This window comes from Acomys russatus, chromosome 23 (genome assembly GCF_903995435.1).
Source record: "Acomys russatus chromosome 23, mAcoRus1.1, whole genome shotgun sequence".
Taxonomy (NCBI): domain Eukaryota; kingdom Metazoa; phylum Chordata; class Mammalia; order Rodentia; family Muridae; genus Acomys; species Acomys russatus.
Genome location: NC_067159.1, coordinates 54,896,978 through 54,904,657, shown reverse-complemented (window position 1 = coordinate 54,904,657; position 7,680 = coordinate 54,896,978).

Below are 7,680 nucleotides of genomic sequence, written 5' to 3'. Positions count from 1 at the left end.
TAGAAGTATTTGAATTTGAGTAGAATTTCTAGAACAAGGGCTCTGAGATTGTTTTAGTTTTGTTTACCAAGTGACTGCGTTTTCCCTTAAACAAAAACAAAACCTCTTGGCTCTAAATTCTAACCCCAGGACTTTTACTCTGTGCTCAGGTAATAGAAGCTCCTCTCTCTGAATTGCACTCAGCACTCACTTCTGGCCTTTAATTTACCACTTAGGGGAGAAAGGTAATGAGACTCGTAGGCTTACACGCTTGCTTAGCAGAACAGATGCACATCTGGCTGGGGACTGGAAGTAATAGTGAAGTATTTGTAATTCCATCCTACTCATCATAAATGCAGCCAGGATGCAGTCACATGGCACAAGTAACTAGACAGTTTGCCTTGTGCCAGAAGCTGCAAGTTCCAGTGGAGAAAGGAGAACGGGGTTGGGTGGGGTTGTTGTTTGTTTTTATTTGTTTTTTCCCCAGCCTGCTGTTCTAGTTGGAATTCCTTTAACCAAAGTCCAAACAGCACAGTCAAAAGTCCCTCTCTGACACTGGGAGATTGACGCTGACCTCCTTCTGTCTCAGCGCCTGAAACAGGCAGGGGAGGGTGGTGACGTCAGCTTTACCTTTCCCAGATGTCCCAGAAAGCTCCTGTGGACCAGCCAAGCTCAGCACTGGGCAGCTCCAGAGCATCCCCAGCTGTGTATGATTGGCAGCCTCAACCATTAGCCTGGGAAGGGCCCAGAGGCAAGGCTTGTCTCTTCACTACCCTTTCTCTGTGGACCTGTAAGAGTTTGTAAAACTTCCAAAGATGAATCTCAGAGTTTCAAAGCTACAAGAATGGATGAGGTTTATATCCCCTGCACCGAGCACTGTTAACAAAGAGATGGGTACAGAAGGGCTTACAGTGTAAGGGGACAGCAGCCTTGTGGCTATATGTCTCTGCACTTTACTGGGAAGGTTAAAATTTGAAAGAGAAGTGTGTCTGAGCTGCCATGCCCAGTGTGAGCATGTGTGCACCATGCATCCTGGGTTAGAACTGGAGGCAGGGCAGAGTGGTGTCCCTGGTGAGGGTGGGACGAAGGGGCTTCCTTTTGCTGCATGAGAAGGGTGAGATGACAGCTTTCCTTTTAGGCATTGAAGAGACCAGAGAACAGTTAAGATACTTATTTTACCAGTAGGCACAGCAAACAAGAGTTCTAGAAAGATCTCAAACCCTGTTGGTGGAGACATATGAGGAGGCAGTTAAAGCATTTTAATACCCTTAAAACTGGGAGGGTAGAATAACCTTGGCCATGCAAATCAAGCTTCCTACTCAAACAGGGAAACCAGACTCGGCACTCCTTAAGCCCTGCCTATTAGAGGATAGGGTGCCATTATCAATAGTGATCTTACATTTCACAGATGCCGTTCTTAAACTCCCATGTTATTATAAACTATAAGCACACACAGTTGAGTATCCCATAATAAACACTGTAAGGTAGAATCATAGTTCATACTTTAAAGAACCGTTACAGGCATTTGAAAGTTGATAGCTGTAGCATTTCTTGGCACGAAGTGTATATAATTACTGTAGTAGAATTATGAGCTTAGATGGGGTCTTGAGACGTTGTTATGATGTGGAGGGCCTTACAGTTGGGAAACGAAGCACTTCTGTATTGTTAAAAGTCCTTAGATGGCAGTGTGCTACTGAGTGTGTGTTAGCTCAGAAGAAGGTCTCCCTGTGCCTGCTGCAGGAGGCAAAGAAACTGGAATTACACAACTGAGGCTTCAGAAAAAAAAAAAACAAAAAAAAAAAAAAACGGATCTGGATCCCAGTCTAAACCACATCCCCTGGACGGGGAGGCCTGGTGGCACTCAGAGGAAGGATAGCAGACTACCAAGAAGAGACTTGATACCCTATGAGCATATACAGAGGGAGAAAGTCCCCCTCAGTCACAGTCATAGGGGAGGGGAGTAAGGGGAAAATGGGAGGGAGGGAGGAATGGGAGGATACAAGGGATGGGATAATAATTGAGATGCAATATAAATAAATTAATAAAATATATTTTTAAAAAAGTTTAGGCCTAGGAGCTGAGGTTTAGTTTGGTTGGTAGCGCACGTGCCTACACTGCAGGAAGTCCTGGGTTCAATCTTCAGTACTTCAAAGCTCAGGTGTGAGCGACACACCTGTTGCCTGTAACTCCAGAGGCGGCAACAAGCAGATGTTCAGAGACACCTGTGGATAAACAGCAAGCTTGAGGCCAGCTGAGGACACACAAGATCGTATTCCGAAAACAACGAAATGGGAGGCTGAAAAGATGGTTCAGTGAGTAAGGAGTTCAAACCCCCATCTCCCATATAAAAGCTGGGCCGTATATGTCTGTAACTCCAGCACTAGGAAGGGCAAAGAACAGGTGGATCCTGGGAGCTTGCTGGCCATCCATTGAGGTCAGACAGCAGACCCCGACTGTGCCAGTGTCTTCGTTTTGAACATCCCAGACTCTAAAACTATGAACATCTTGCTGCTTACAAGTCACCCAGTCTAAAGCGCTTTGTTATAGCATCCGCAGTGTACTAAGACATGAGGTAATGCTTGAGCGATGCTAGGAGCCTCTCACATTTGGTTATGAGCATGATCTGGCCCCAAGTCCTGGATTCACACGCCGAATGCCTCTGATGCATCTTGTTAGACACATCAACCTTGGGGTGGGCTCCATCAGTGGTCTCCCTGCTACACTACAAGTGTGCGGATTGAAAGCGTTAGGCCCCTGGATGTCTGTGACAGCAGCAAGGCAGTGTGCAGGCTGAGTGGTCAGATACCACCTTTTAATTTAACCTTACTCTCTGTTTTATTCTTTCTTTTGCTTTTGTGCTCCAGGGATCAAAGTAAGAGTGCCGTGTGTTCTAGGCAGGTGCTCTAGCAATTGAGTTGTGTGTCACTGTACTCTCCACTTTAAATAGCAGTTATGGTAGGCATCTTTATACCTATATTTTCATTAATTAAATTTGTTTTTAAGCAATTTCACACATGTACACAGTGCATGCCGAACACCCTCACCCAGAACCTTTCTCCCATCTCCCTATGGTCTCTGTCCAACTCCCAACCCCACTCCACCCCAAATCTTTCAAGCTCATGATTATCCATTTTGTTTTGTGACTCCCTGAGTTTAGCCAAGGCCATATTGTGACCCGAATTGGGCACACCTATACTTTTATGAGTAAAATGTGATCATACTCATTTCCCTAGTGTGTTAGTTACTTTTCTACTTCTGTGATAAAAAAAAAAATACAAGAAGAAGAAGAAGAAGAAGAAGAAGAAGAAGAAGAAGAAGAAGAAGAAGAAGAAGAAGAAGAAGAAGAAGAAGAAGAAGAAGAAGAAACTTTTAAGAAGAAAGGGTTGATTTAGCCTACACCTCGATAGGGAGAGAGCCCATTATGGTGGGTGGATAGAGGGCTTGGCAGCAGGGGCAGGAAGCTAGCTGATCCCAGTCCATCCTCCATGCAGGATGTAGAGACCAAGCCGGGAGTGGGGCCAGGCCTTAGACCCCAGACCCTCACCCCACCCCCAGCGTTCTCTTTCCTCCATCCATATTCCATTTTCTATGGCTACATATTGCCCACAGCACCTGGGGACAGAGTGCTCAGACAGGAGCCTCTGGAGGACACAGCTCTCACTCCTCCAAGCTGCCACTCAGGTGTGGTGTGGGTGTGCAAGCAGAGCCTTAAAGCTTGAACAATATCAACTATCTCCATGGCCTTCGTGCTGTGTTTCTCCAGATCTCTTGCCTGCTTTGCCTGCCAGGCAAATGAATTTCTTAGCAGCTCTTTCCAATGCTGTGGACAGTTGAGAGATTTCCAAAGCTTCACTTGGTGTGAATTATTAATTCACATTTCAGAGAACTCGTTTCTTATGAAGGTGGTAAGTTAAACACAGGTAATCTCTTCTATAATGTCCCCTTAGTTATCTAGCGTGTGTGGATGGAGTGGACACCATGATGGCATCTACACTTCTCAGTTCTGTGACCTCTGCTGCCAAATAGGGTTGCACCTCAGCATTTGGCCTTCACATCTTCCTGATGCATTTCCCTGTTTAATTAAAGAGGGGATGGAAATTTAGGGAGCTTTGATTAACATAACTATTAGAATTTTGGTTTTATATGCAAATATTATGCGGATTATTTTATAGTTGTTCAGAGCTCTTAGGAAGATGCAGTCATACATTGTCAGTCGTTTGTGTTTCATAAGAACTCCCAGCAAGACAGGCTGCAGGCTGAGAGGCTGTAAAAGCCACCACAAGGAGTCCTGTCTCTCTAAGTTGTGGCCACAGCCTCCTACCGTGAGACTGAGAAAAGGAGTTCGTGGAGCTGAGCAGAGTGGAGAGATGACCTGTGTGTTCACATGTACATGTGAGGGTGGGAGCATCGGAGGAAGAGAAAGATAGCTAGGAAACAGAGGGGAGGGAGGAGGTGAACACTTGGCGGAAGATGCTGGAAAAGCAGTCCACACACTGCTCAGTGCTTGAGCATCCTGGCACAGTGCCATCTCCCAAAGGTCTCAGTTTCTCCTGTCATTCTTCTTCTTTTTTTTCTTTTTTCTTTTTAATTGAAAAATGAAATCATTCATGTTACATCTCATTTGCTATCCCATCCCATGCATCCTCCCATTCCTCCCTCCCTCCCGCTTTCACCCCATTCCCCTTCCCTATGACTGTGACTAAGGGGGACCCCCTCCCCTGTATATGCTCATAGGGTATCACGTCTCTTCTTGGTAGTCTGCTATCCTTCCTCTGAGTGCCACCAGGCTTCCCCATCAAGGGGACGTGGTCAAATATGGGGCACTAGAGTTTCTGTAAAAGTCAGTCCCCAGTCTCCACTTAACGGTGGAGAATGTTCTGTCCCTTGCCTAGATCTGGGTAGGGGTTTGGTGATGACTGCACGTATTGTCCTTGGTTGGTGCCATAGATAGAGCAGAACCCCTGGGCCCAGATCTGCCCATCATAGTGTTCTTCTTGTAGGTTTCTAGGACCCTCTGGATCCATCTATTTCCCTATCTCCTATACTTCTCTCACCTAGAGTCCTAATAGGATGTCCTCCCCTCTGTCCCACTTTCCTGGTAAGTGAAGACTTTCATGGGACATGCCCCTTGGGCTAGTGTCCAGATATAAGTGAGTATATACCATTTGAGTCTTTCTGCTTCTGGGTTAATTCACTTATTTGGATCATTTCTAGTTCAATCCATTTGTCCACAAATTTCAGAAATTCCTTGTTTTTAATAGCTGAGTAGTATTCCATAGGGTAAATGTACCACAGTTTCTTTATCCATTCTTCTACTGAGGGACACTTAGGCTGTTTCCATGTTCTGGCTATTATGAATAAGGCCGCCATGAACATGGTTGACCATATGTCCCTGTTGTATGCTGGAGCATCTTCTGGGTATATTCCAAGGAGTGGAATAACTGGGTCTTGAGGAAGCCCTATTCCCAGTTTTCTGAGATAGCGCCAGATAGATTTCCAAAGTGGCTGCACTAGTCTGCATTCCCACCAGCAATGAAGGAGTGTTCCTCTTTCTCCACATCCTCGCCAGCATGTGGTGTCACTTGAATTTTTGATCTTAGCCATTCTGATGGGAGTAAGATGGAATCGCAGAGTTGTTTTGATTTGCATTTCTCTGATGACTAAAGACGTTGAGCATTTCTTTAAGTGTTTCTTAGCCATTTGATATTCCTCTGTTGAGAATTCTCTGTTTAGTTCCAAGCCCCATTTCTCAATTGGGTTATTCGGTTTGGTGGTGTTTAATTTCTTGGGTTCTTTATATAGTTTGGATATTAGACCTTTGTCAGATGTAGGGTTGGTGAAGATCTTTTCCCAGTCTGTAGGCTGTCGCTTTGTTCTACTGACAGTGTCTCCTGCCTTACAGAAGCTTCTCAGCCTCATGAGGTCCCATTTATTAATTGTTGACCTTAAGGCCTGGGCTATTGGTGTTCTATTCAGGAAATTGTCTCCTGTGTCAAAGTGTTCCAGGCTCTTCCCCACTTTTTCTTCTAACCGATTTAGTGTCTCCTCCTCCCTTCAGGGAGTGTCCTGCACACTGTGGCAGGTCATGCTTTTCGTACCTTTGTAGGGTGGGAGACACATGGATTTCTGAGGATGCTGTTTTTCAAATAGCAAAAAGATTTTTTTATGAGGCTAAGATGAGAAAATGAATAAAAAAGACAGTGTTTAAAAACTTGGTCCCTTTGTCTGAGAGCCGGGCTGGTGCCAGGCGATGAGGCAGTGACGCCAAGCTGATGGAGCATCAGGAGCCCACTGGGCTGAAGCAGCAGGCCTGTCTTCTTCATTTCACTAAACTTGCAAGGGAAAGGAGCTACAAGTGTTCAAATGCAAAACACCGATTCACTGACCATGCACTCCCTTCACTTTAAATAGAGTTTTCAGTCAAGCAGTGGTGCTGTTGCCCTCTGTGATTTGAGTTAAAAAGTCTGTTATTCTGTTTACTTGGATGTTTTTGAATGTTTGCAAAAAAAATTTGAGCCCAAAGGAATTGTAGTACCATATTTGAAAAATAGAAACCATTGTTGCAAATCCAATTTCAAAATATTTACTTCCAGGAACCAGGGCGAAGTCTCCAGAGAACCATGACTAGTTCTTAGCTCATTAGTCCGGACACACTGGAAAGGCTCTGCTCTGTTGCCAACGTGGTTCTGAATGCTTTCCCAGGAGACACTGAATGTGGGCAGTCAGTCTTTCCAGTTCATGGTTCTTTCAGCAAACAGCTCTGTACACACTTGTGATGGTCGTGGGCACTTGTCCCAGGATGGGCAAGTGTGTCAGGATAGGCACAAGTCTCAGGATGGGCACAAGTCTCAGGATGGGCATGTGTGTCAGGATGGGCCAGTGTATTAGGATGGCAAGTGTGTCAGGATGGGCACGTGTGTCAGGATGGGCACATGTGTCAGGATGGGTAAGTGTGTCAGGATGGGTAAGTGTGTCAGGATGGGCACGAGTCTCAGGATGGGCACGTGTGCCAGGATGAACATGTGTGTCAGGATGGCCACATGTATCAGGCTGGGTATGTGTGCTAGAGGGCACAGCTATCCCCACAGCTTCTTTAGCAGATAAGGCCCATGGACACACACATTTGGAAAAGGATCAAGAGAATTCTGAGAAGGACATGGGTCCACCATGCTGTGAAGGTCTCCACTCGTGTAAGGCTAGGAGAGGGTACAGGTGGAGGAGTCAGAGGACACAGGAAGGAGTGGAAGGAGGTGCTGAGCAGGGAGGGTAAGGGCAGTGCCAAAGCTCCATCATGGAGTTCCTTCTGTGGCCACAGTGAAGCTCCAGGCCTTCCTGTCTTTGCCGGCATCTCCATGGCAACAGCCAGGGCCTATGCTTCATTAAAGACCAGCCAGACCAGCAGAGCATGGCAGATGCTCTGAAGCACTGTCACTGTGGGTAACTTGGTGAACTACTGTGTGTCTTAGATTCCACAACCTCTCTGTATGTCTCTCGCTCTGTGTCCTTCCCTCCCCTCCCCTCTTTCCCTTTCTGTTCTAACTCTTTACAGAGCTAGGAACAGAAACCAGGACCTCACGCATGTGAGGCAAATGCTCAGTTGCGGGGCCACACACCCAGGCCTGCCTCAAACTTCTGCGTACAAATGGAAGATGACAGTGATACTGCTAGTAGTTGCCAGGGTGCAACAAGGTGATATTTATA